Raw genomic sequence first — 25,120 nt, 5'->3', positions numbered from 1 at the left:
ATGGGTTACCTCCTCGGAAGTTCTCGTGTTGCACCCATTCTTTTTTCAGATGGGTCGTTCGACATTACGCGCGACTGGAACTATGGTCCGAGGTTTATACGTAAATGTGAGTCAAGACACAAGGGCATTTTAATTGACATTAGAACGAGAAGAAGAGGTGAAGTGTGAACGCACCAGGAAACAAATGATGGGAGGGGGAAGAAAGGAGAAGGAGTGTATGTATTTGCATTGCGAAATGAAATAGGTGCGATAATACCAGCACTAATGCACCAGATCCCATCAGAACTCCGCAGTTAAGTGTTCTTGGGTGAGAGTAGTACTCGGATGGGTGACCTCTTGGGATGTCCTCTTGTTGCACCCATATTTTTTCAGATGGGACGTTCGACGTTATGCGCAGATGGAATTATAAACCACTGGTTCATTCGCAAAGGTGAGTGATGGTGCCAGCGCAAAATGAAACAGGTGTGATCATACCAGCACTAATGCACCGTATCCCATCAGAACTCCACAGTTAAGTGTGCTTGGGCGAGAGTAGTACTCGGATGGGTCAACTCCTAGGAAGTCCTCGTGTTGCAACCATATCTTTTCGGATGCATCATTCGGCGTTATGCGTGAATGGAATTATGAACCGTTGGTTCATTCGCTAAGGTTAGTCACGGTGCAGGGGCATTTTTCTTGATATTAGAACGAGAACGAGAGATGCAGAGTGCACGCATAAGGAAACAAATGACGGGAGGGGGGATGGAAAGAGAAAAAGTGTATGTATTTGCAGCGCAGAATGAAACATGAGCGATCATACCAGTACTAATGCAACGTAATCTATGATAACTACGCAAGTTAAGGGTGCTTGGGCGAGAGTAGTACTAGGATGGGTGACCTCATGCGAAGTCCTTATATTTCACCCATTTTCTATGGAAGTCCTCGTGTTGCACCCATTTTTTTGCAGATGATTCTTTCCACGTTACACGCAACTTAAATTATGGTCCGCAGGTTTATTCACAAATGTGACTTACGGCGTCGTGGCATTTTACTTGATATTTGAACGAGAACAGGAGATGCAGTGTGCACGTAAAAAGAAACAAATGACGGGAGGGGGAAGAAAGGAGAAGTAGTGTATGTATTTGCAGCGCGAAATTAAACAAGTGTGATCATACCAGCACAAATGCACCGGATCCCATTAGAACTCCGCAGTAAAGTGTGCTTTGGCGATAGTAGTACAAGGATGGGTTACCTCCTGGGAAGTTCTCGTGTTGCACCCATTTTTTTTTTCAGATGGGCCGTTCGACGTTACGTGCGACATGAACTATGGTCCGCTTGTTTATACGCAAATGTGAGTCAAGATGGAAGGGCATTTTAATTAATATTAGAACGAGAAGGAGAGGTGAAGTGTGAACGCACCAGGAAATAAATGACGGGAGGGGGAAGAAAGGAGAAGGAGTGTATGTATTTGCAGCGCGAAATGAAACAGGTGTGATCATACCAGCACTAATGCACCGTATCCCATCAGAACTCCGCAGTTAAGTGTGCTTGGGCGAGAGTAGTACTCGGATGGGTGTCCTCTTGGGAAGTCCTCGTGTTGCACCCATATCTTTTCGGATTGGTCGTTCGACATTACACGCGAATGGAATTATGAACCGTTGGTTCATTCGCAAAGGTGAGTCACGGTGCTGGGGCATTTTACTTGATATTAAAACGAGAAGGAGAGATGCAGAGTGCACGCACAAGGAAACAAATGACGGGAGGGGGGATGGAAGGAGAAAGAGTATATGTATTTGCATCGCAGAATGAAACATTAGCGATCATACCAGCACTAATGCAACGGATTCTATTAGAACTCCACAGGTAAGGGTGCTTGGGCGAGAGTAGTACTAGGATGGGTTACCTCCTGCGAAGTTTTTATATTTCACCCATTTTTTTGCAGATGATTATTTCGACGTTACGCGAGACTTGAATTATGGTCCGTAGGTTTATTCGCAAATGTGAGTCACGGTCCCGTGGCATTTTACTTGATATTTGGCCGAAACAAATGACGGGAGGGGGAAGAAAGGAGAAGGAGTGTATGTATTTGCAGAGCGAAATTAAAAAGGTGCGATCATACTAGCACTATTGCACTGGATCTTATCAGAACTCCGCAGTTAAGTGTGTTTGGGCAAGAGTAGTACTCGGATGGCTGACCTCCTAGGGAGTCCTCGTGTTGCACCAATTTTATTTTTGGATGGGTCGTTCGACGTTACGCGCGAATGGAATTATGAACCACTGGTTCATTAGCAAAGGTGAGTCACGGTGCCGGGTAATTTTACTTGATATTAGAACGAGAAGGAGAGATGCAAAGTGCATGCACAAGGAAACAAATGACGGGAGGGGGGATGGAAGGAGAAAGAGTGTATGTATTTGCAGCGCAGAATGAAACATGAGGATCAAACCAGCACTAATGCAACGGATTCTATCAGAACTCCGCAGGTAAGGGTGCTTGGGCGAGAGTAGTACTAGGATTGGTTACCTCCTGTGAAGTGATTGTATTTCACCCATTTTCTTGGGAAGTCCTCGTGTTGCACCCATATTTTTACAGATGATTCTTTCCACGTTACGCACGACTTGAATTATGGTCCTTAGGTCTATTCTCAAATGTGAGTCACGGCGCCATGACATTTTACTTGATATTAGAACAAGAACGAGAGGTGCAAGCGCACACACAAGGAAACAAATGACGGGAGGGGGAAGAAAGAAAAAGGAGTGTATGTATTTGCAGCACAAAATTAAAGATTTGTGATCATACCAGCACTAATACAGCGGATCCCATCAGAACTCCGTAGTTAAGTGTGCTTGGGCAAGAGTAATACTCATATGGGTGACCTCCTGGGAAGTTCTCGTGTTGCACCCATTTTTTTTTCAGATGGGTCGTTCGACGTTTTTCGCAGCTGGAACTATGGTCCGCTGGTTTATACGCAAATGTTTGTCAAGAAGCAGGGGCATTTTAATCGATATTAGAACGAGAAGGACAGGTGCAGCGTGAACGCACAAGGAAACAAACGATGGGAGGGTGGAGGGAAGGAGAAGGAGTGTATGTATTTTCAGCACGAAATGATACAGGTGCGATCATACCAGCACAAATGCACCGGATCCCATTAAAACTCCACAGTTAAGTGTGCTTTGGCGAAAGTAAGACAAGGATGGGTTACCTCCAGGGAAGTTCTCGTGTTGCACCCTTTTTTTTTCAGATGGGTCGTTCGATGTTACGCGCGAATGGAACTATGGTCTGCTGGTTTATACACAAATGTGAGTCAAGATGCAGGGGCATTTTAATTGATATTAGAAACGAGAAGGAGAGGTGAAGTGTGAACGCACCAGGAAACAAATGACGGGAGGAGAAAGAAAGTAGAAGGAGTGTATGTATTTGCAGCGCAAAGTGAACCAGGTGCGATCACACAATCACTAATGCACTGGATCCCATCAGAACTCCGCAGTTAAGTGTGATTTTGCGAGAGTAGCACTCGGATGAGTGACCTTTTGGGAAGTTCTCGTGTTGCACCCATTTTTTAGCAGATGATTCTTTTTACGTTACGCGCGACTTGAATTATGGTCCGCATGTTTATTCGTAAATGTGAGTCACGGCGCCATGGCATTTTACTTGATATTTTAACGAGAACGGGAGGTGCAGTGCGCATGCACAAGGAAACAAATGACGGGAGGGGGAAGAAAGGAGAAGGAGTGTATGTATTTGCAGCGCGAAGTGAACCAGGTGCGATCACACGATCAATAATGCACCGGATCCCATTAGAACTCCGCAGTTAAGTGTGATTTTGCGAGAGTAGCACTCGGATGAGTGACCTTTTGGGAAGTTCTCGTGTTGCACCCATTTTTTAGCAGATGATTCTTTTTATGTTACACGCGACTTGAATTATGGTCCGCATGTTTATTCGTAAATGTGAGTCACGGCGCCGTGGCATTTTACTTAATATTTGAACGAGAATGGGAGGTGCAGTGCGCACGCACAAGGAAACAAATGACGGGAGGGGGAATAAAGGAGAAGGAGTGTATTTATTTCCAACGCGAAATTAAACAGGTGCGATCATACCAGCACTGTTGCACCGGATCCCATCAGAACTCCGCAGTTAAGTGTTCTTGGGCGAGAGTAGTACTCGGATAGGTGACCTCCCAGGGAGTCCTCGTGTTGCACCAATTTTTTTTTTCTGATGGGTCGTTCGACGTTACGCTCGAATGGAATTATGAACCGCTGGTTCATTCGTAAAGGTGAGTTGCGGTGCTGGATAATTTTACTTGAAATTAAAACAAGAAGGAGAGATGCAGAGTGCACGCACAAGGAAACAAATAACGGGAGGGGGGATGGAAGGAGAAAGAGTGTATGCATTTGCAGCGCAGAATGAAACATGAGCGATCATACCAGCACTAATGCAACGGATTCTATCAGAACTCCGCAGGTAAGGGTGCTTGGGTGAGAGTAGTACTAGGATGGGTTACCTCATTCGAAGTCATTGTATTTCACCCATTTTCTTGGGAAGTCCTCGTGTTGCACCCATTTTTTTGCAGATGATTCTTTTGACGTTACGCACGACTGGAATTATGGTCTGCAGGTTTATTCCCAAATGTGAGTCACGGTGTCGTGGCATTTTACTTGATATTTGAACGAGAACGAGAGGTGCAGTGCGCACGCACAAGGAAACAAATGACGGTAGGGGGAAGAAAGGAGAAGGAGTGTATGTATTTGCAGCGCAAAATTAAACATTTGCGATCATACCAGCACTAATACATTGGATCCCATCAGAACTCCGCAATTAAGTGTGCTTGGGCGAGAGTAATACTCGGATGGGTGACCTCCTTGGGAAGTCCTCGTGTTGCATCCATTTTTTTTCTAATGGGTCGTTCGACGTTACGCACGAATGGAATTATGAACTGCTGGTTCATTCGCAAAGGTGAGTCACGGTGCCGGGGCATTTTACTTTATATTAGAACGAAAAAGAGAGATGCAGAGTGTACGCAGAAGGAAACAAATGACAAGAGAGGGGATGGAAGGAGAAAGAGTATATGTATTTGCAGCGCAGAATGAAACATGAGCGATCATACTAGAACTAATGCAACGGATTCTATCAAACCTCCGCAAGTTAAGGGTGCTTGAGCGAGAGTAGTACTAGGATGGGTGACCTCCTGCGAAGTCTTTATATTTCACCTATTTTCTTGGGAAGTCCTAGTGTTGCACCCATTTTTTTGCAGATGATTCTTTCAACGTTACGCGCGACTTGAATTATGGTCCGCAGGTTTATTTGTAAATGTGAGTCACGGCGCCGTCGCATATTACTCGATATTTGAACAAGAACGGGAGGTGCAGTGCGCACGCACAAGGAAACAAATGACTGGAGGGGGAAGAAAGGAGAAGGAGTGAATGTATTTGCAGCGCGAAATTAATTAGGTGCGATCATACCAGCACTAATGCACCGTATCCCATCAGAACTCTGCAGTTAAGTGTGCTTGGGCGAGAGTAGTACTCGAATGGGTGACCTCCTGGGAAGTCCTTGTGTTGCACCATTTCTTTTTCGGATGGGTCGTTCGACATTACGCGCGAATGGAATTATGAACCACTGGTTCATTAGCAAAGGTGAGTCATGTTGCCGGGGCATTTTACTTGATATTAGAACGAGTAGGAGAGATGCAGAGTGCACGCACAAGGAAACAAAGGACGGGAGGGCGGATGGAAGGAGAAAGAGTGTATGTATTTGCAGCGCAGAATGAAACATGAGCGATCATACCACCACTAACGCAATGGATTCTATTAGAACTCCGCTAGTTAAGGGTGCTTGGGCGAGAGTAGAACTAGGATGGGTGACCTCCTGCGAAGTCCTTATATTTCACCTATTTTCTTAGGAAATCCTCGTGTTGCACTCATTTTTTTGCAGATGATTCTTTCGACGTCACGGGCGACTTAAATTATGGTCTCCAGGTTTATTTGTAAATGTGAGTCACGGCGCCGTGGCATTATACTTGATATTTGAACGAGAACGGGAGGTGCAGTGCGTACAAGGAAAAACATGACGGGAGGGGGAAGAAAGGGGAAGGAGTGTATTTATTTGCAGCACGAAATGAAACAGGTGCGATCATACCAGCACTAATGCACCGGATCCCATCAGAACTCTGCAGTTAAGTGTGCTTGGGCAAGAGTAGTACTCGGATAGGTGACCTCCTGGGAGGTCCTCGTTTCACACATATTTTTTTTCAGGCGGGTCGTTCGACGTTACGCGCGACTGGAACTATGGTCCGCTGGTTTATACGCAAATGTAAGTCAAGAAGCAGAACATTTTAATCGATATTAGAATGAGAAGGAGAGGTGCAGTATGAACGCACAAGGAAACAAATGATGGGAGGGGAGAAGGAAGGAGAAGGAGTGTATGTATTTTCAGCACGAAATGAAACAGGTGCGATCATACCAGCACAAACGCACCCTATCCCATCAGAACTCCGCAGTTAAGTGTGCTTTGACGAAAGTAGTACAAGGATGGGTTACCTCCTGTGAAGTTCTCGTGTTGTACCCATTTTTTTTTTCAGATGGGTCGTTCGACGTTACGCGCGACCGGAACTATGGTCCGCTGGTTTATACGCAAATATGAGTCAAGACGCAGGGGTATTTTAAAATATATTAAAACAAGAAGGAGAAGTGAAGTGTGAACGCACTAGGAAACAAATGACAAGAGTGGGAAGAATGGAGAAGGTGTGTATGTATTTGCAGCGCGAAATTAAACAGGTGGGATCATACCAGCACTAATGCACCGGAACCCATCAGAACTTCACAGGTAAGTGTGCTTGGGCGAGAGTAGTACTTGGATGGGTGACCTCCTGGGAAGTCCTCGTGATGCACCCATTTTTTTTCAGATGGGTCGTTCGACGTTACGCGCGAATGGAATTATGAACCGCTGGTTCATTCGCAAAGGTGAGTCACGGTGCCGGGGCATTTTACTTAATATTAGAACGAGAATGAAAGATGTAGAGTGCACGCATAAGGAAACAAATGACGGGAGGGGGGATGGAAGGAGAAAGAGTGTATGTATTTGCAGCGCAGAATGAAACATGATCGACCATACCAGCACTAATGCAACAGATTCTATCAGAACTCCGCAAGTTAAGGGTGCTTGGGCGAGAGTTTAGGATGGGTGACCTCCTGCGAAGTCCTTATATTTCGCCCATTTTCTTGGGAAGTCCTCGTGTTGCACCAATTTTTTTGCATATGATTCTTTTGACATTACGCGTGACTTGAATTATGGTCCGCAGGTTTATTCGCAAATGTGAGTCACGGCGCCGTGGTATTTTACTTGATATTTGTACGAGAACGAGAGGTGTAGTGCACACGCACAAGTAAACAAATGACGGGAGGGGGAAGAAAGGAGAAGGAATGTATGTATTTACAGCGCAAAATTAAACAGGTGCGATCATATAAGCACTAATGCACCGGATCCAATCATAACTCCGCAATTAACTGTGCTTGGGCGAGACTAGTACTCGGATGGGTGACCTCATGGGAAGTTCTCATGTCACAACAATTTTTTTTCTAACGGGTCGTTCGACGTTACATGCGACTGGAACTATGGTCCGCTGGTTTATACGCAAATGTGAGTCAAGAAGCATGAGCATTTTAATCGATATTAGAACGAGAAGGAGAGGTGCAGTGTGAACGTACAAGGAAATAAATTAAGGGAGGGGGGAGGGAAGGAGAAGGAGTGTATGCATTTTCAGGAGGAAATAAAACAGGTGCGATCATACCAGCACAAATGCACCGGATCCCATCAGAACTCCGCAATTAATTGTGCTTTGGCAAAAGTAGTACAAGGATGGGTTACCTCCTGGGATGTTCTCGTGTTGCACCCATTTTTTTTAGATGGGTCGTTCGACGTTACACGCGACTGGAACTCTGTTCTGCTGGTTTATACGTAAATGTGAGTCAAGACACAGTGGCATTTTAATTGATATTAGAATGAGAAGGAGAGGTGAAGTGTGAATGCACCAGGAAACAAATGACGGGAGGGGGAAGAAAGAAGAAGGAGTGTATGTATTTGTAGCGCGAAATGACACAGGTGCGATCATACCAGCACTAATGAATCGGATCCCATCAGAACTCCGCAATGAAGTGTGCTTGGGCGAGAGTAGCACTCGGATGGGTGACCTCCTTGGAAGTCCTCGTGTTGCACCCATTTTTTTCGGATGGGTCGTTCGACGTTACGCGCGAATGGAATTATGAACCACTGGTTCTTTCGCAAATGTGAGTCACGGTGCCGGGGCATTTTACTTTATATTAGAACGAGAAGGAGAGATGCAGAGTGCACGCACAAGGAAACAAATGACGGGAGGGGGGATGGAAGGAGAATGAGTGTATGTATTTGCAGCGTAGAATGAAACATGAGCGACCATACGAGCACTAATGCAACAGATTCTATCAGAACTCCGCAAGTTAAGGGTGCTTGGGCGAGAGTCTAGGATGGGTGACCTCCTGCAAAGTCCTTATATTTCGCCCATTTTCTTGGGAAGTCCTCGTGTTGCACCGATTTTTTTGCAGATGATTCTTTCGACGTTACATGCGACTTGAATTATGGTCCGCATGTTTATTTGCAAATGTGAGTCACGGCGCCGTGGAATTTTACTTAATATTTGAACGAGAACGGGAGGTGCAGTGCGCACGCACAAGGAAACAAATGACTGGAGGGGGAAGAAAGGAGAATGAATGAATATATTTGCAGCATGAAATTAATCATGGGTGATCATACCAGCACTAATGCACCAGATCCCATCAGAACTCCGCAGTTAAGTGTGCTTTGGCGAGAGTAGTACTCGGATGGGTGACCTACTGGGAAGTCCTTGTGTTGCACCCATTTTTTTTCGGATGGGTCGTTCGACGTTCCGCACGAATCGAATTATGAAACGCTGGTTCATTCGCAAAGGTGAGTCACGGTGCCGGGCCATTTTACTTTATATTAGATCGAGAAGGAGAGATGCAGAGTGCACGCGCAAGGAAACAAATGACGGGAGGGGGGATGGAAGGAGAAAGAGTGTATGTATTTGCAGCGCAGAATGAAACATGAGCGACCATACAACAACTAATGCAACGGATTCTATCAGAATTCCGCAAGTTAAGGGTGCTTGGGCGAGAGTAGTACTAGGATGGGTGACCTCCTGCGAAGTCCTTATATTTCACCCATTTTCTTGGAAAGTCCTCGTGTTGCACCCATTTTTTTGCAGATGATTCTTTCGACGTTACGTGCGACTTGAATTATGGTCCGCAGCTTTATTCGAAAATATGAGTCACGGTGCCGTGGCATTTTACTTGATATTTGAACGAGAACGGGAGGTGCAGTGCGCACGCACAAGGAAACAAATGACGGGAGGGGGAAGATATGAGAATGAGTGAATATATTTGCAGCACGAAATTAATCAGGTGTGATCATACCAGCATTAATGCACCGGATCCCATCAGAACTACGCAGTTAAGTGTGCTTGGGCGAGAGTAGTACTCAGATGGGTGACCTCTTGGGAAGTCTTCGTGTTGCACCCATTTTTTTCGGATGGATCGTTCAACGTTACGCACAAATCGAATTATGAAACGCTGGTTCATTCGCAAAATTGAGTCACGGTGCCGGGGCATTTTACTTGATATTAGAATGAGAAGGAGAGATGCAGAGTGGGCGCACAAGGAAACAAATGACGGGAGGGGGGATTGATGGAGAAAGAGTGTATGTATTTGCAGTGCAGAATGAAACATGAGCGATCATACCATCACTAATGCAACGGATTCTATCAGAACTCCGCAAGTTAAGGGTGCTTGGGCGAGAGTAGTACTAGGATGGGTGACGTCCTACGAAGTCCTTATATTTCACCCATTTTCTTGGGACGTCCTCGTGTTGCAACCATTTTTTTGCAGATGATTCTTTCGACGTTACGCGCGACTTGAACTATGGTCCGCAGGTTTATTCACAAATGTAAGTCACGGCGCCGTGGCATTTTTGTTGATATTTGAATGAGACCCGGAGGTGCAGTGCGCACGCACAAGAAAACAAATGACGGGAGGGCGAAGAAAAGAGGAGTGTATGTATTTGCAGCGCAAAATTAAAGAGGTGCGATCATACCAGCACTAATGCACCGGATCCCATCAGAACTCCGCAGTTAAGTGTGCTTGGGCGAGAGTAGTACTCGGATGGGTGACCTCCTAGGAAGTCCTCATGTCGCACCAATTTTTTTTCAGACGAGTCGTTCGACGTTATGCGCGACTGGAACTATGGTCCGCTGGTTTATACGCATATATGAGTCAAGAAGAAGGAGCATTTTAATCGATATTAGAACGAGAAGGAGAGGTGCAGTGTGAACGCACAGGGAAACAAATTATGGGAGGGGGGAGGGAAGGAGAAGGAGTGTATGTATTTTCAGCACAAAATGAAACAGGTGCGATCATACCAGCACAAATGCTTCGGATCCCATCAGAACTCCGCACTTAAGTGTGCTTTGGCAAAAGTAGTACAAGGATGGGTTACCTCCTGGGAAGTTCTCGTGTTGCACCCATTTTTTTTTCAGATGGGTCGTTCGATGTTACGCGCGACTGGAACTATGGTCCGCTGGTTTATACGCAAATGTGAGTCAAGACGCAGGGGTATTTTAAAATATACTAAAACGAGAAGGAGAAGTGAAGTGGGAACGCACTAGGAAACAAATGACAAGAGGGGGAAGAATGGAGAAGGTGTGTATGTATTGGCAGCGCGAAATTAAACAGGTGCGATCATACCAGCACTAATGCACCGGAACCCATCAGAACTTCACAGGTAAGTGTGCTTGGGCGAGAGTAGTACTTGGATGGGTGACCTCCTGGGAAGTCCTCGTGATGCACCTATTTTTTTTCGGATGGGTCGTACGACGTTACTCGCGAATGGAATTATGAACCGCTGGTTCATTCGCAAAGGTGAGTCACGGTGCCGGGGCATTTTACTTGATATTAGAACGAGAAGGAGAGATGCAGAGTGCACGCACAAGGAAACAAATGACGGGAGGGGGGATGGAAGGAGAAAGAGTGTATGTATTTGCAGCGCAGAATGAAACTTGAGCGATCATACCAGTACTAATGCAACGGATTCTATCATAACTCCGCAAGTTAAGGGTGCTTGGGCAAGAGTCTAGGATGGGTGACCTCTTGCGAAGTCCTTATATTTCGCCCATTTTCTTGGGAAGTCCTCGTGTTGCACCAATATTTTTGCATATGATTCTTTCGACATTACGCGTGACTTGAATTATGGTCCGCAGGTTTATTCGCAAATGTGAGTCACGGCGTCGTGGCATTTTACTTGATATTTGTACGAGAACGAGAGGTGTAGTGCGCACGCACAAGTAAACAAATGATGGGAGGGGGAAGAAAGGAGAAGGAATATATATATTTACAGCGCAAAATTAAACAGGTGCGATCATACAAGCACTAATGCACCGGATCCCATCATAACTACGCAGTTAACTGTGCTTGGGCGAGACTAGTACTCGGATGGGTGACCTCCTGGGAAGTTCTCGTGTCGTAACAATTTTTTTTCAGACGGGTTGTTTGACGTTACACGCGACTGGAACTATGGTCCGCTGGTTTATACGCAAATATGAGTCAAGAAGCATGAGCATTTTAATCGATATTAGAACGAGAAGGAGATGTGCAGTGTGAACGTACAAGGAAACAAATTAAGGGAGGGGGGAGGGAAGGAGAAGGAGTGTATGTATTTTCAGCACAAAATGAAACTGGTGCGATCATACCAGCACAAATGCACCGAATCCCTTCAGAACTCCGCAATTAAGTGTGCTTTGGCGAAAGTAGTACAAGGATGGATTACCTCCTGGGAAGTTCTCGTGTTGCACCCATTTTTTTTAGATGGGTCGTTCGACGTTACACGCGACTGGAACTCTGTTCTGCTGGTTTATACGCAAATGTGAGTCAAGACATATGAGCATTTTAATTGATATTAGAACGAGAAGGAGAGGTGAAGTGTGAACGCACCAGGAAAAAAATGACGGGAGGGGGAAGAAAGAAGGAGTGTATGTATTTGCAGCACGAAATGACACAGGAGCGATCATACCAGCACTAATGAATCGGATCCCATCAGAACTCCGCAGTGAAGTGTGCTTGGGTGAGAGTAGCACTCGGATGGGTGACCTCCTGGGAAGTCCTCGTGTTGCACCCATTTTTTTCGGATGGGTCATTTGACATTACGGGCGAATGGAATTATGAACCGCTGGTTCATTCGCAAATGTGAGTCACGGTGCCGGGGCATTTTACTTTATATTAGAACGAGAAGGAGAGATGCAGAGTGTATGTATTTCCAGCGTAGAATGAAACATGAGCGATCATACCAGAACTAATGCAACGGATTCTATCAAAACTCTGTAAGTTAAGGGTGCTTAGGCGAGAGTAGTACTAGGATGGGTGACCTCCTGCGAAGTCCTTATATTTCGCCCATTTTCTTGGGAAGTCTTCGTGTTGCACCCATTTTTTTGCAGATGATTCTTTCGACGTTACGTGCGACTTGAATTATGGTCCGCAGCTTTATTTGAAAATGTGAGTCATGGCGCCGTGGCATTTTACTTGATATTTGAACGAGAACGGGAGGTGCAGTGCGCACGCACAAGGAAACAAATGACGGGAGGGGGAAGATATGAGAATGAGTGAATATATTTGCAGCGCGAAATTAATCAGGGGTGATCACGCCAGCACTAATGCACCGGATCCCATCAGAACTCCGCAGTTAAGTGTGCTTTGGCGAGAGTAGTACTCCGATGGGTGACCTCCTGGGAAGTCCTCGTATTGCACCTTTTTTTTTTTTGATGGGTCGTTCGACGTTACGCACGAATCGAATTATGAAACGCTGGTTCATTCGCAAAATTAAGTCACAGTGCCGGGACATTTTACTTGATATTAGAATGAGAAGGAGAGATGCAGAGTGGGCGCACAAGGAAACAAATGACCGGAGGGGTGATGGAAGGAGAAAGAATGTATGTATTTGCAGTGCAAAATGAAACATGAGCGATCATACCATCATTAATGCAACGGATTCTATCAGAACTTCGCAAGTTAAGGGTGCTTGGGCGAGAGTAGTACTAGGATGGGTGACCTCCTGCGAAGTCCTTATATTTCACCCATTTTTTTGCATATGATTCTTTCGACGTTACGCACGACTTGAATTATGGTCCGCAAGTTTATTTACAAATGTGAGTCACGGCGCCGTGGTATTTTACTTGATATTTGAATTAGAACGGGAGGTGCAGTGCGCACGCACAAGGAAACAAATGACGGGAGGGGGAAGAAAGGAGAAGGAGTGAATGTATTTGCTGCGCGAAATTAATCAGGTGCGATCATACCAGCACTAATCCACCGGATCCCATCAGAACTCTGCAGTTAAGTGTGCTTGGGTGAGAGTAGTACTCGGATGCGTGACCTCCTGGGAAGTCCTCGTGTTGCACGTATTTTTTTTCGGATGGGTCGTTCGACGTTACGCGCGAATAGAATTATGAACCGCTGGTTCATTCGCAAAGATGAGTCACGGTGCTAGGGCATTTTACATGATATTAGAACGAGAAGGAGAGATGCAGAGTGCACGCACAAGGAAACAATTGACGGGAGGGGGGATGGAAGGAGAAAGAGTGTATGTATTTGCAGCGCAGAATGAAACATGAGCGACCATACCAGCACTAATGCAACGGATTCTATCAGAACTCCGCAAGTTAAGGGTGCATGGGCGAGAGTAGTACTAGGATGGGTGACCTCCTGCGAAGTCCTTATATTTCACCCATTTTGTTGGGAAGTCCTCGTGTTGCACCCATTTTTTTGCATATGATTCTTTCGATGTTACGCACGACTTGAATTATGGTCCGCAAGTTTATTTACAAATGTGAGTCACGGCGCCGTGGCATTTTACTTGATATTTGAATTAGAACGGGAGGTGCAGTGCGCACGCACAAGAAAACAAATGACGGGAGGGGGAAGAAAGGAGAAGGAGTGAATGTATTTGCTGCGCAAAATTAATCAGGTGCGATCATACCAGCACTAATCCATCGGATCCCATCAGAACTCTGCAGTTAAGTGTGCTTGGGAGAGAGTAGTACTCGGATGCGTGACCTCCTGGGAAGTCCTCGTGTTGCACGTATTTTTTTTTGGATGGGTCGTTCGACGTTACGCGCGAATAGAATTATGAACCGCTGGTTCATTCGCAAAGATGAGTCACGGTGCCGGGGCATTTTACATGATATTAGAACGAGAATGAGAGATGCAGAGTGCACGCACAAGGAAACAATTTATTGGAGGGGGGATGGAAGGAGAAAGAGTGTATGTATTTGCAGCGCAGAATGAAACATGAGCGACCATACCAGCACTAATGCAACGGATTCTATCAGAACTCCGCAAGTTAAGGGTGCTTGGGCGAGAGTAGTTCTAGGATGAGTGACCTCCTGCGAAGTCTTTATATTTCGCCCATTTTCTTGGGAAGTCCTCGTGGAGCACTCATTTTTTTGCAGATGATTCTTTCGACATTATGGGCGACTTGAATTATGGTCCGCAGGTTTATTCGCAAATGTGAGTCACGGTGCCATGGCATTTTACTTGATATTTGAACGAGAACGAGAGGTGTAGTGCGCACGCACAAGTAAACAAATGACGGGAGGGGGAAGAAAGGAGAAGGAATGTATGTATTTGCAGCGTGAAATTAAACAGGTGCGATCATACAAGCACTAATGCACCGGATCCTATCAGAACTCCACAGTTAAGTGTGCTTGGGTGAGAGTAGCACTTGTATGGGTGACCTCTTGGGAAGTCCTCGTGGCGCAACGATTTTTTTTCATACGGGTCGTTCGACGTTAAGTGCGACTGGAACTATGGTCCGTTTGTTTATACGCAAATGTGAGTCAAGAAGCAGAGGCATTTTAATCGATATTAGAACGAGAAGAAGAGGTTCAGTGTGAACCCACAAGGAAACAAATAATGGGAGGTGGGAGGAAATGAGAAGTAGTGTATGTATTTTCAGCACGAAATGAAACAGGTGCGATCATACCAGCAAAAATGCACCGGATCCCATCAGAACTCCGCAGTTAAGTGTGCTTTGGCGAAAGTAGTAGAAGGATGGGTTACCTCCTGGGAAATTATCGTGTTGCACCATTTTTTTTTCAGATAGGTCGTTCGACGTTACTTGCGACTGGAACTATGGTCCACTGGTTTATACGCAAATGTGAGTCATGACGCAGGGGCATTTTAATTGATATTAGAACGAAAAGGAGAGGTGAAGTGTGAACGCACCAGGAAACAAATGACGGGAGGGGGAAGAAAGGAGAAGGAGTGTATGTATTTGTAGTGCGAAATGAAACAGGTGCGATCATACCAGCACTAATGCACCGGAACCCATCAGAACTACACAGTTAAGTGTGCATGGGCGATTGTAGTACTTGGATGGGTGATCTCCTGGGAAGTCCTCGTGATGCACCCATTTTTTTTCGGATGGGTCGTTTGACATTACGCGCGAATAGAATTATGAACTGCTGGTTCATTTGCAAAGGTGAGTCATGGTGCCGGGGCATTTTACTTGATATTAGAACGAGAAGGAGAGATGCAGAGTGCACGCACAAGGAAACAAATGACGGGAGGGGGGATAGAAGGAGAAAGAGTGTATGTATTTGCAGCGCAGAATGAAACATGAGCGACCATACCAGCACTAATGCAACGGATTCTATCAGAACTTCGCAAGTTAAGGGTGCTTGAGCGAGAGTCTAAGATGGGTGACCTCCTGCGAAGTCCTTATATTTCGCCTATTTTCTTGGGAAGTCCTCGTGTTGCACTCATTTTTTTGCAGATGATTCTTTCGACATTACGCGCGACTTGAATTATGGTCCGCATGTTTATTCGCAAATGTGAGTCACGGTGCCGTTGTATTTTACTTGATATTTGAACGAGAACCAGAGGTGTAGTGCGCATGCATAAGTAAACAAATGACGGGAGGGGGAAGAAAGGAGAAGGAATGTATGTATTTGCAGCGTGAAATTAAACAGGTGCGATCATACAAGCCCTAATGCACCGGATTCCATCAGAACTCCACAGTTAAGTGTGCTTGGGTGAGAGTAGTACTCGTATGGGTGACCTCCTGGGAAGTTCTCGTGGCGCAACAATTTTTTTTTTCAGACGTGTCGTTCGACGTTAAGTGCGACTGGAACTATGGTCTGCTTATTTATACGCAAAAGTGAGTCAAGATTCAGGGGCATTTTAATCGATATTAGAACGAGAAGAAGAGGTTCAGTGTGAACCCACAAGGAAACAAATAATGGGAGGTGGGAGGAAAGGAGAAGTAGTGTATGTATTTTCAGTACGAAATGAAACAGGTGCTATCATACCAGCAAAAATACACCGGATCCCATCAGAACTCCGCAGTTAAGTGTGCTTTGGCGAAAGTAGTACAAGGATGGGTTACCTCCTGGGAAATTCTCGTGTTGCACCCTTTTTTTTCCAGATAGGTCGTTTGACATTACGCGCGACTGGAACTATGGTCCGCTGGTTTATACGCAAATGTGAGTCAAGACGCAGGGGCATTTTAATTGATATTAGAATGAAAATGAGAGGTGAAGTGTGAACGCACCAGGAAACAAATGACAGAAGGGGGAAGAAAGGAGAAGGAGTGTATGTATTTGTAGCGCGAAACGAAACAGGTGCGATCATACCAGCACTAATGCACAGGATCCCATCAAACTTCTGCAGTTAAGTGTGCTTGGGTGAGAGTAGTACTCGGATGGGTGACCTCCTGGTAAGTTCTCGTGTTGCACCCATTTTTTTTCGGATGGGTCTTTTGACGTTACTCGCGAATAGAATTATGAACCGTTGGTTCATTCGCAAAGGTGAGTCACGGTGCCGGGGCATTTTACTTGATATTAGAACGAGAAGGAGAGATGCAGAGTGCACGCACAAGGAAACAAATGACGGGAGGGGGGATGGAAGGGGAAAGAGTGTATGTATTTGCAGCGCAGAATGAAACATGAGCAATCATACCAGCACTAATGCAACGGATTCTATCATAACTCCGCAAGTTAAGGGTGCTTGGGCGAGAGTAGTACTAGAATGGGTGACCTCCTGCGAAATCCTTATATTTCACCCATTTTTTTGGGGAGTTCTCGTGTTGCACCCATTTTTTTGAAGATGATTCTTTCGACGTTGCACGCGACTTGAATTATGGTCCACACGTTTATTCGCAAATGTGAGTCATGGCACCGTGGCATTTTACTTGATATTTGAATGAGAAGGAGAGGTGCAGTGCGCACGCACAAGGAAACAAATCACAGGAGGGGGAAGAAAGGAGAAGGAGTGTATGTATTTGCAGCGCGAAATTAAACAGGTGCAATCATACCAGCACTAAAGCACTGGATCCCATCAGAACTTTGCAGTTAAGTGTGCTAGGGCGAGATAGTACTCGGATGGGTGACCTCCTGAAAAGTCCTCGTGTTGCACCCATTTTTTTTCGGATGGGTAGTTCGACGTTACGCGCGAATGGAATTATGAAATACTGGTTCATTCGCAAAGATGAGTCACGGTGCCGGGGCATTTTACTTGATATTAGAACGAGAAGGAGAGATGCAGAGTGCACGCACAAGGAAACAAATGACGGGAAGGGGGATAGAAGCAGAAACAGTGTATGTATTTGCAGCGCAGAGTGAAACATGAGCGATCTTACCAGCACTAATGCAACGGATTCTATCAGAACTCCGCAAGTTAAGGGTGCTTTGGCGAGAGTAGTACTATGATGGGTGACCTCCTGCGAAGTCCTTATATTTCACTCATTTTTTTTCAAATGAATCTTTCGATGTTACGCGCAACTTGAATTATGGTCCGCAGGTTTATTCGCAAATGTGAGTCACAGCGCCATGGCATTTTACTTGATATTAGAACGAGAACGAGAGGTGAAGTGCACATGCACAAGGAAACAAAATTACAGGAGGGGGAAGAAAGGAGGAGTGTATGTATTTATAGCACAAAATTAAAGAGGTGTGATCATACTAGCACTAATGCATCGGATCCCATCAGAACTCCGTAGTTAATTGAGCTTGGGCAAGAGTAGTACTCGGATGGCTGACCTCCCGGGAAGTCCTCGTGTCGTACAAATTTTTTTTCAGACGGGTCGTTCGACATTACGCGCGACTGGAACTATGGTCCGCTGATTTATACGCAAATATGAGTCAAGAAGCAGGGGCATTTTAATCGATATTAGAACGAGAAGGAGAGGTGCAGTGTGAACGCACAAGGAAACAAATGATGGGTGGGGGGAGGGAAGGAGAAGGAGTGTATGTATTTTCAGCACGAAATGAAACAGGTGCGATCATACTAGCACAAATGCACCGGATCTTATCAGAACTCCGCAGTTAAGTGTGCTTTGGCGAAAGTAGTACAAGGATGGGTTACCTCCTGGGAAGTTCTCGTGTTGCACCCATTTTTTTTTCAGATGGGCCGTTCGACGTTACGCTCGACTGGAACTATAGTCCGCTGGTATATACGCAAATGTGAGTCAAGACGCAAGGGCATTTTAATTGATATTAAAACGAGAAGGAGAGGTGAAGTGTGAACGCACCAGGAAACAAATAACGGGACGGGGAAGAAAGGATAAGGAGTGTATGTATTTGCAGCGCGAAATGAAACAGGTGCGATCATACCAACACTAATGCACTGGATCCCATCAGAGCTCCGTAGTTAAGTGTGTTTGGGCGAGAGTAGTACTCGGATGTGTGACCTCCTGGGAAGTCCTCGTGATGCACCCATTTTTTTTCAGATGGGTCATTCGACGTTACGCGCGAATGGAATTATGAACCGCTGGTTCATTCGCAAAGGTGAGTCACAGTGACAGGGCATTTTACTTGATATTAGAACGAGAAGGAGAGGTGCAGTGTGAACGCACAAGGAAACAAATGACGGGAGGGGGGAGGAAAGGAGAAGGTGTGTATGTATTTGCAGCACAAAATGAAACATGTGCGATCATACCAGCACTAATTCACCGGATCCCATCAGAACTCCCCAGTTAAGTGTGTTTGGGCGAGAGTAGTACTCGGATGGGTGACCTCCTGGGAAGTCCTCGTGTTGCACCCATTTTTTTTCGGATGGGTCTTTCGACGTTACGCGCGAATGGAATTATGAACTGCTGGTTCATTCTCAAAGGTGAGTCACGGTGCCGGAGAATTTTACTTGATATTAGAACGAGAAAGAGAGATGCAGAGTGCACGCACAAGTAAACAAATTACTGGAGGGGGGTGGAACTATAAAGAGTGTATGTATTTACTGCGCAGAATGAAAAATGAGCGATTCTACCAGCACTAATGCAACGGATTCTATCAGAACTCAGCAAGTTAAGGGTGCTTGGGCGAAAGTAGTGCTAGGATGGGTGACCTCTTGCGAAGTCCTTATATTTCACCCATTTTATTGGGAAGTCCTCGTGTTGCACCAATTTTTTTGCAGATGATTCTTTTGACGTTACGCGCGACTTGAATTATGGTCCGTAGGTTTATTCGTAAATGTGAGTCACGGCGCCGTGGCATTTAACTTGATATTAGAACGAGAACGGGAGGTGTAGTGCACACCTACAAGGAAACAAATGATGGTAGGGGGAAGAAAGGAGAAGGAGTGTATGTATTTGCAGCGCGAAATGAAACAGGTGCGATCATACCAGCACTAATGCACCGGATCCCTTCAGAACTTCGTAGTTAAGTGTGTTTGGGCGAGGGTAGTACTCGGATGGGTGACCTCCTGCGAAGTCCTCGTGTTGCACCCATTTTTTTTCGGATGGGTCGTTCGACGTTACACGGGAATGGAATTATGAACCGCTGGTTCATTCGCAAATGTGAGTCACGGTGCCGGGGTATTTTATTTGATATTAGAACGAGAATGAGTCATGCACAGTGCACGAACAAGGAAACAAATGACGGGAGGGGAGGTGGAAGGAGAAAGAGTGTATGCATCTGCAGCACAGAATGAAACTTGAGCGATCATACCAGCACTAATGCAATAGATTCTATCAGAACTCCGCAAGTTAAGGGTGCTTGGGCGAGAGTAGTACTAGGATGGGTGACCTCCTGCGAAGTCCTTATATTTCACCCATTTTCTTGGGATGTCCTCGTGTTGTACCCATTATTTTTCAGATGGGCCGTTCGACATTACGCGCGAGTAGAACTATGGTCCGCAGGTTTATTCGCAAATGTGAGTCAAGACGCAGGGGCATTTAATTGATATTAGAACGAGAAGGAGAGGTGAAGTGTGAACGCACCCGGAAACAAATGACGGGAGGGGGAAGAAAGGAGGAGTGTATGTATTTGCAGCGCAAAATGAAACAGGTGCAATCATACCAGCACTAATTCACCGGATCCCATCAGAACTCCGCAGTTAAGTGTGTTTGGGCGAGAGTAGTACTTGGATGGGTGACCTCCTGGGAAGTCCTCGTGTTGCACCTATTTTTTTTTGGATGGGTCGTTCGACGTTACGCGCGAATGGATTTATGAACGGCTGGTTCATTCGTAAAGACGAGTCACGGTGCTGGGGTATTTTACTTGATATTAGAACGAGAAAGAGAGATGTAGAGTGCACGCACAAGGAAACAAATGACGGGAGGGGGGACGGAAGGAGAAAGAGTATGTATATGCAGCGCAGAATGAAACATGAGCGATCATGCCAGCACTAATGCAACAGATTCTATTAGAACTCTGCAGTTAAGGGTGCTTGGGCGAGAGTAGTACTAGGATGGGTGACCTCCTGCGAAGTCCTTATATTTCACCCATTTTATTGTGAAGTCCTCTTGTTGCACCCATTTTTTTTATCAGATGATTCTTTCGACGCTTCGCGCGACTTGAATTATGGTCTTCAAGTTTATTCGCAAATGTGAGTCACGGCACCGTGACATTTTACTTGATATTAGAACGAGAACGGGAGGTGCAGTGTGCACGCACAAGGAAACAAATTACGGGAGGTGGAAGAAAGGAGAAGAAGTGTATCAATTTGCAACGCAAAATTATATAGTTCGATCATACTAGCACCATTGCACTGGATCTCATTAGAACTACATAGTTAAGTGTGCTAGGGCGAGAGTAGTTCTCGGATGGGAGACCTCCTGGGAAGTCCTCGTGTTGCACCAATTTTTTTTTCAGACGGGTCTTCCGACGTTACGCGCAACTGGAACTATGGTCAGCTGGTTTATACGCAAATGTGAGTCAAGAAGCAGGGGCATTTTAATCGATATTAGAACAAGAAAGAAATGTGTAGTTTGAACGCATAAGGAAACAAATGATGGGAGGGGGGGAGGGAAGGAGACGGAGTGTATGTAATTTCAGCACAAAATTAAACAGGTGAGATCATACCAGCACAAATGCACCGGATCCTATCAGTATTCCGCAGTTAAGTGTGCTTTGGCGAAAGTATTATAAGGATGGGTTATGTCCTTGGAAGTTCTCGTGTTGCACCCATTTTTTTTTTCAGATGGATCGTTCGACGTTACGCGCGACTAGAACTATGGTCCGATGCTTTATACGCAAATGTGAGTCAAGACGCAGGGGCATTTTAATTGATATTAGAACGAGAAGGAGAGGTGAAGTGTGAACGCACTTGGAAACAAATGACGGGAGGGGGAAGAAAGTAGAAGGAGTTTATGTATTTGCAGAGCGAAATGATACAGGTGCGATCATACCAGCACTAATTCATCGGATCCCATCAGAACTCCATAGTTAAGTGTGGTTGGGCGAGAGTAATACTCGGATGGGTGACCTCCTGGGAAGTCCTCGTGTTGCACTTATTTTTTCTTGGATGGGTCGTTCAACGTTACGCGCGAATGGAATTATGAACCACTGGTTCATTCGCAAAGGTGAGTCACATTTCCGGGGCATTTACTTGATATTAGAACGAGAAGAAAAGATGCAGAGTGCACGCACAAGGAAACAAATGACGGGAGGGGGATGGAAGGAGAAAGAGTGTATGTATTTGCAGCATAGAATGAAACAGGTACAATCATAAATGGACCGGATCCCATCAGAACTCCGCAGTTAAGTGTGCTTTGGCGAGAGTAGTACTCGGATGGGTGACCTCCTGGGATGTCCTTGTGTTGCACCCATTTTTTTTCGGATGGGTCGTTCGACGTTACGCGCGAATGGAATTATGAACCGCTGATTCATTCGCAAAGGTGAGTCACACTGCCAGGGCATTTTACATGATATTAGAACGAGAAAGAGAGATGCAGAGTGCACGCACAACGAAACAAATAACGGGAGGGGGATGGAAGGAGAAATGGTGTATGTATTTGCAGCGCTGAATGAAACTTGAGCGATCATACCAGCAATAATGCAACGAATTCTATCAGAACTCCGCAAGTTAAGGGTGTTTGGGCGAGAGTAGTACTGGGATGGGTGACCTCCTGCGAAGTCCTTATATTTCACCCATTTTCCTGGGAAGTCCTCGTGTTGAACCCATTTTTTTGCAGATGATTCTTTCGACATTACGCACAACTTGAATTATGGTCTGCTGGTTTATACGCAAATGTGAGTCAATAAGCACGGGCATTTTAATCGATATTAGAACGAGAAGGAGAGGTGCAGTGTGAACGCACAAGAAAACAAATGACAGGAGGGGGGAGGGAAGGAGAAGGAGTGTATGTATTTTCAGCACGAAATGAAACAGGTGCGATCATACCAGCACAAATGTACCGGATCCCATCAGAACTCCGCAGTTAAGTTTGCTTTGGCGAAAGTAGTACAAGGATGGGTTACCTCCTGAGAAGTTCTCGTGTTGCACCCATTTTTCTTTCAGATGGGTCGTTCGACATTACGCGCAATTGGAACTATGGTCCGCTGGTTTATACGCAAATGTGAGTCAAGACGCAAGGGCATTTCACTTGATATTTGAACGAGAACAGGAGGTGCAGTGCGCACGCACAAGGAAACAAATGACGGGAGGGGGAAGAAAGGAGGAGGAGTGTTTGTATTTGCAGTGCGAAATTAAACTGGTGCGATCAAACCAGCATTAATCCATCGGATCCCATCAGAACTCTGCAGTTAAGTGTGCTTGGGCGAGACTAGTACTCGGATGGGTGACCTCCTGGGAAGTCCTCGTGTCGCACCAATTTTTTTTCAGACGAGTCGTTCGACTTTACGCGCGAGTAGAACTATGGTCTGCTGGTTTATACGCGAATGTGAGTCAAGAAGTAGGAGCATTTTAATCGATATTAGAACGAGAAAGAGAGGTGCAGTGTGAACGCACAAGGAAACAATTGATGGGAGGGGGGAGGGAAGGAGAAGGAATGTATGTATTTTCAGCACGAAATGAAACAGGTGCGATCATACCAGCACAAATGCACCGTATCTTATTAGAACTTCACAGTTAAATATGCTTGGGCGAGAGTAGTACTCAGATGGTTGACCTTCTGGGAAGTCCTCGTGTTACACCCATTTTTTTTCGGATGGGTCATTCGACGTTACGCACGAATCGAATTATGAAACGCTGGTTCATTTGCAAAGGTGAGTCACGGTGCCGGGGCATTTTACTTGATATAAGTACGAGAATGAGACATGCAGAGTGGGCACATAAGGAAATAAATGACGGGAGGGGGGATGGAAGGAGAAAGAGTGTATGTATTTGCAGCGCATAATGAAACATGAGCGATCATACCATCACTAATGCAACGGATTCTATCAGAACTCTGCAAGTTAAGGGTGCTTGGGCGAGAGTAGTACTAGTATGGGTGACGTCCTTCGAAGTCCTTATATTTCACCCATTTTCTTGGGACATCCTCGTGTTGCAACCATTTTTTTGCAGATGATTCTTTTGAAGTTACGCGCGACTTGAATTATGGTCCGCAGGTTTATTCACAAATGTAAGTCACGGCGCCGTGGCATTTTTGTTGATATTTGAACGAGACCCGGAGGTGCAGTGCGCACGCACAAGAAAACAAATGATGGGAGGGCGAAGAAAGGAGGAGTGTATGTATTTGCAGCGCAAAATTAAAGAGGTGCGATCATACCAGCACTAATGCACCGGATCCCATCAGAACTCCGCAGTTAAGTGTGCTTGGGCGAGAGTAGTACTCGGATGGGTGACCTCCTAAGAAGTCTTCATGTCGCACCAATTTTTTTTCAGACGGGTTGTTCGACGTTATGCGCGACTAGAACTATGGTCCGCTGGTTTATACGCATATGTGAGTCAAGAAAATGAGCATTTTAATCGATATTAGAACGAGAAGGAGAGGTGCAGTGTGAACGCACAGGGAAACAAATTATGGGAGGGGGGAGGGAAGGAAAAGGAGTGTATGTATTTTCAACACAAAATGAAACAGGTGCGATCATACCATCACAAATGCACCGGATCTTATCAGAACTCCGCAGTTAAGTGTGCTTTGGCGAAAGTAGTACAAGGATGGGTTACCTCCTCGGAAGTTCTCGTGTTGCACCCTTTTTTTTTTCAGATGGGTCGTTCGACGTTACACTCAACTGGAACTATGGTCTGCTTGTTTATACGCAAGTGTGAGTCAAGACGCATGGGCATTTTAATTAATATTAGAAAGAGAAGGAGAGGTGAAGTGTGAACGCACCAGCAAACAAATACCGGGACGGGGAAGAAAGGATAAGGAGTGTATGTATTTGCAGCGCGAAATGAAACAGGTGCGATCATAGCAGCACTAATGCACCGGATCCCATCAGAACTCCGTAGTTAAGTTTGCTTGGGCGAGAGTAGTACTCGGATGGGTGACCTCCTGGGAAGTCCTCGTGATGCACCCATTTTTTTTGGATGGGTCATTCGACGTTACGCGCGAATGGAATTATGAACCGCTGGTTCATTCGCAAAGCTGAGTCACGGTACCAGGGCATTTTACTTGATATTAGAACGAGAAGGAGAGGAGCAGTGTTAACGCACAAGGAAACAAATGACGGGAGGGGGGACGGAATGAGAAGGTGTGTATGTATTTGCAGCGCCAAATGAAACATGTGCGATCATACCAGCACTAATTCACCGGATCCTATCAGAACTCCACAGTTAAATGTGTTTGGGAGAGAGTATTACTCAGATGAGTGACGTCTTGGGAAGTCCTTATATTTCACCCATTTTCTTCGGAAGTCCTTGTGTTGCACC

General features: G+C 45.6%; 1 non-coding gene and 46 pseudogenes across 1 annotated transcript; all 47 read left to right on the top strand.

Moving 5' to 3' along the window:
* The first annotated feature begins 242 nt into the window (after nucleotides 1-242).
* On the top strand, nucleotides 243-361 carry LOC148269688 (5S ribosomal RNA; annotated as a pseudogene).
* A 99-nt stretch (nucleotides 362-460) lies between these two features.
* Nucleotides 461-579, top strand: LOC148269687 (5S ribosomal RNA; annotated as a pseudogene).
* Nucleotides 580-1,140: 561 nt separating this feature from the next.
* LOC148269686 (5S ribosomal RNA) lies at nucleotides 1,141-1,259 on the top strand (annotated as a pseudogene).
* Nucleotides 1,260-1,466: 207 nt separating this feature from the next.
* LOC148269685 (5S ribosomal RNA) lies at nucleotides 1,467-1,585 on the top strand (annotated as a pseudogene).
* A 499-nt stretch (nucleotides 1,586-2,084) lies between these two features.
* LOC148269684 (5S ribosomal RNA) lies at nucleotides 2,085-2,203 on the top strand (annotated as a pseudogene).
* A 559-nt stretch (nucleotides 2,204-2,762) lies between these two features.
* LOC148269683 (5S ribosomal RNA) lies at nucleotides 2,763-2,881 on the top strand (annotated as a pseudogene).
* Nucleotides 2,882-3,413: 532 nt separating this feature from the next.
* LOC148269682 (5S ribosomal RNA) lies at nucleotides 3,414-3,532 on the top strand (annotated as a pseudogene).
* Nucleotides 3,533-3,737: 205 nt separating this feature from the next.
* LOC148269681 (5S ribosomal RNA) lies at nucleotides 3,738-3,856 on the top strand (annotated as a pseudogene).
* Nucleotides 3,857-4,061: 205 nt separating this feature from the next.
* LOC148269680 (5S ribosomal RNA) lies at nucleotides 4,062-4,180 on the top strand (annotated as a pseudogene).
* Nucleotides 4,181-4,742: 562 nt separating this feature from the next.
* Nucleotides 4,743-4,862, top strand: LOC148269679 (5S ribosomal RNA; annotated as a pseudogene).
* Nucleotides 4,863-5,423: 561 nt separating this feature from the next.
* On the top strand, nucleotides 5,424-5,542 carry LOC148269678 (5S ribosomal RNA; annotated as a pseudogene).
* A 557-nt stretch (nucleotides 5,543-6,099) lies between these two features.
* Nucleotides 6,100-6,218, top strand: LOC148269677 (5S ribosomal RNA; annotated as a pseudogene).
* Nucleotides 6,219-6,423: 205 nt separating this feature from the next.
* On the top strand, nucleotides 6,424-6,542 carry LOC148269676 (5S ribosomal RNA; annotated as a pseudogene).
* A 207-nt stretch (nucleotides 6,543-6,749) lies between these two features.
* On the top strand, nucleotides 6,750-6,868 carry LOC148269675 (5S ribosomal RNA; annotated as a pseudogene).
* An 882-nt stretch (nucleotides 6,869-7,750) lies between these two features.
* LOC148269674 (5S ribosomal RNA) lies at nucleotides 7,751-7,869 on the top strand (annotated as a pseudogene).
* A 204-nt stretch (nucleotides 7,870-8,073) lies between these two features.
* Nucleotides 8,074-8,192, top strand: LOC148269673 (5S ribosomal RNA; annotated as a pseudogene).
* A 556-nt stretch (nucleotides 8,193-8,748) lies between these two features.
* Nucleotides 8,749-8,869, top strand: LOC148269672 (5S ribosomal RNA; annotated as a pseudogene).
* Nucleotides 8,870-9,428: 559 nt separating this feature from the next.
* Nucleotides 9,429-9,547, top strand: LOC148269671 (5S ribosomal RNA; annotated as a pseudogene).
* A 557-nt stretch (nucleotides 9,548-10,104) lies between these two features.
* LOC148269670 (5S ribosomal RNA) lies at nucleotides 10,105-10,223 on the top strand (annotated as a pseudogene).
* Nucleotides 10,224-10,429: 206 nt separating this feature from the next.
* Nucleotides 10,430-10,548, top strand: LOC148269669 (5S ribosomal RNA; annotated as a pseudogene).
* Nucleotides 10,549-10,754: 206 nt separating this feature from the next.
* LOC148269668 (5S ribosomal RNA) lies at nucleotides 10,755-10,873 on the top strand (annotated as a pseudogene).
* A 557-nt stretch (nucleotides 10,874-11,430) lies between these two features.
* LOC148269667 (5S ribosomal RNA) lies at nucleotides 11,431-11,549 on the top strand (annotated as a pseudogene).
* A 206-nt stretch (nucleotides 11,550-11,755) lies between these two features.
* LOC148269666 (5S ribosomal RNA) lies at nucleotides 11,756-11,874 on the top strand (annotated as a pseudogene).
* A 201-nt stretch (nucleotides 11,875-12,075) lies between these two features.
* LOC148269665 (5S ribosomal RNA) lies at nucleotides 12,076-12,194 on the top strand (annotated as a pseudogene).
* A 510-nt stretch (nucleotides 12,195-12,704) lies between these two features.
* LOC148269664 (5S ribosomal RNA) lies at nucleotides 12,705-12,823 on the top strand (annotated as a pseudogene).
* A 531-nt stretch (nucleotides 12,824-13,354) lies between these two features.
* LOC148269663 (5S ribosomal RNA) lies at nucleotides 13,355-13,473 on the top strand (annotated as a pseudogene).
* A 561-nt stretch (nucleotides 13,474-14,034) lies between these two features.
* LOC148269662 (5S ribosomal RNA) lies at nucleotides 14,035-14,153 on the top strand (annotated as a pseudogene).
* An 886-nt stretch (nucleotides 14,154-15,039) lies between these two features.
* LOC148269661 (5S ribosomal RNA) lies at nucleotides 15,040-15,158 on the top strand (annotated as a pseudogene).
* A 205-nt stretch (nucleotides 15,159-15,363) lies between these two features.
* On the top strand, nucleotides 15,364-15,482 carry LOC148269660 (5S ribosomal RNA; annotated as a pseudogene).
* A 557-nt stretch (nucleotides 15,483-16,039) lies between these two features.
* LOC148269659 (5S ribosomal RNA) lies at nucleotides 16,040-16,158 on the top strand (annotated as a pseudogene).
* A 208-nt stretch (nucleotides 16,159-16,366) lies between these two features.
* LOC148269658 (5S ribosomal RNA) lies at nucleotides 16,367-16,485 on the top strand (annotated as a pseudogene).
* Nucleotides 16,486-16,690: 205 nt separating this feature from the next.
* LOC148269657 (5S ribosomal RNA) lies at nucleotides 16,691-16,809 on the top strand (annotated as a pseudogene).
* A 561-nt stretch (nucleotides 16,810-17,370) lies between these two features.
* On the top strand, nucleotides 17,371-17,488 carry LOC148269656 (5S ribosomal RNA; annotated as a pseudogene).
* A 529-nt stretch (nucleotides 17,489-18,017) lies between these two features.
* LOC148269655 (5S ribosomal RNA) lies at nucleotides 18,018-18,136 on the top strand (annotated as a pseudogene).
* A 206-nt stretch (nucleotides 18,137-18,342) lies between these two features.
* On the top strand, nucleotides 18,343-18,461 carry LOC148269654 (5S ribosomal RNA; annotated as a pseudogene).
* Nucleotides 18,462-18,667: 206 nt separating this feature from the next.
* Nucleotides 18,668-18,786, top strand: LOC148269653 (5S ribosomal RNA; annotated as a pseudogene).
* A 206-nt stretch (nucleotides 18,787-18,992) lies between these two features.
* On the top strand, nucleotides 18,993-19,111 carry LOC148269652 (5S ribosomal RNA; annotated as a pseudogene).
* A 560-nt stretch (nucleotides 19,112-19,671) lies between these two features.
* On the top strand, nucleotides 19,672-19,790 carry LOC148269651 (5S ribosomal RNA; annotated as a pseudogene).
* A 557-nt stretch (nucleotides 19,791-20,347) lies between these two features.
* On the top strand, nucleotides 20,348-20,466 carry LOC148269650 (5S ribosomal RNA). The gene has a single exon (XR_015816128.1). It is a non-coding gene; the product is annotated as a 5S ribosomal RNA (ribosomal RNA).
* Nucleotides 20,467-21,025: 559 nt separating this feature from the next.
* On the top strand, nucleotides 21,026-21,144 carry LOC148269649 (5S ribosomal RNA; annotated as a pseudogene).
* A 534-nt stretch (nucleotides 21,145-21,678) lies between these two features.
* Nucleotides 21,679-21,797, top strand: LOC148269648 (5S ribosomal RNA; annotated as a pseudogene).
* An 876-nt stretch (nucleotides 21,798-22,673) lies between these two features.
* LOC148269647 (5S ribosomal RNA) lies at nucleotides 22,674-22,792 on the top strand (annotated as a pseudogene).
* A 206-nt stretch (nucleotides 22,793-22,998) lies between these two features.
* Nucleotides 22,999-23,117, top strand: LOC148269646 (5S ribosomal RNA; annotated as a pseudogene).
* Nucleotides 23,118-23,323: 206 nt separating this feature from the next.
* LOC148269645 (5S ribosomal RNA) lies at nucleotides 23,324-23,442 on the top strand (annotated as a pseudogene).
* A 558-nt stretch (nucleotides 23,443-24,000) lies between these two features.
* Nucleotides 24,001-24,119, top strand: LOC148269644 (5S ribosomal RNA; annotated as a pseudogene).
* A 205-nt stretch (nucleotides 24,120-24,324) lies between these two features.
* LOC148269643 (5S ribosomal RNA) lies at nucleotides 24,325-24,443 on the top strand (annotated as a pseudogene).
* A 206-nt stretch (nucleotides 24,444-24,649) lies between these two features.
* LOC148269642 (5S ribosomal RNA) lies at nucleotides 24,650-24,768 on the top strand (annotated as a pseudogene).
* Nucleotides 24,769-25,120: the final 352 nt, after the last annotated feature.

Source organism: Carica papaya, chromosome 1 (assembly GCF_054855325.1).
Source record: "Carica papaya isolate Zhongbai chromosome 1, ASM5485532v1, whole genome shotgun sequence".
NCBI classification, from domain to species: domain Eukaryota; kingdom Viridiplantae; phylum Streptophyta; class Magnoliopsida; order Brassicales; family Caricaceae; genus Carica; species Carica papaya.
The sequence above is the reverse complement of the archived record's forward strand: the minus strand, read 5'-3'. Positions and strand labels throughout refer to the sequence as shown.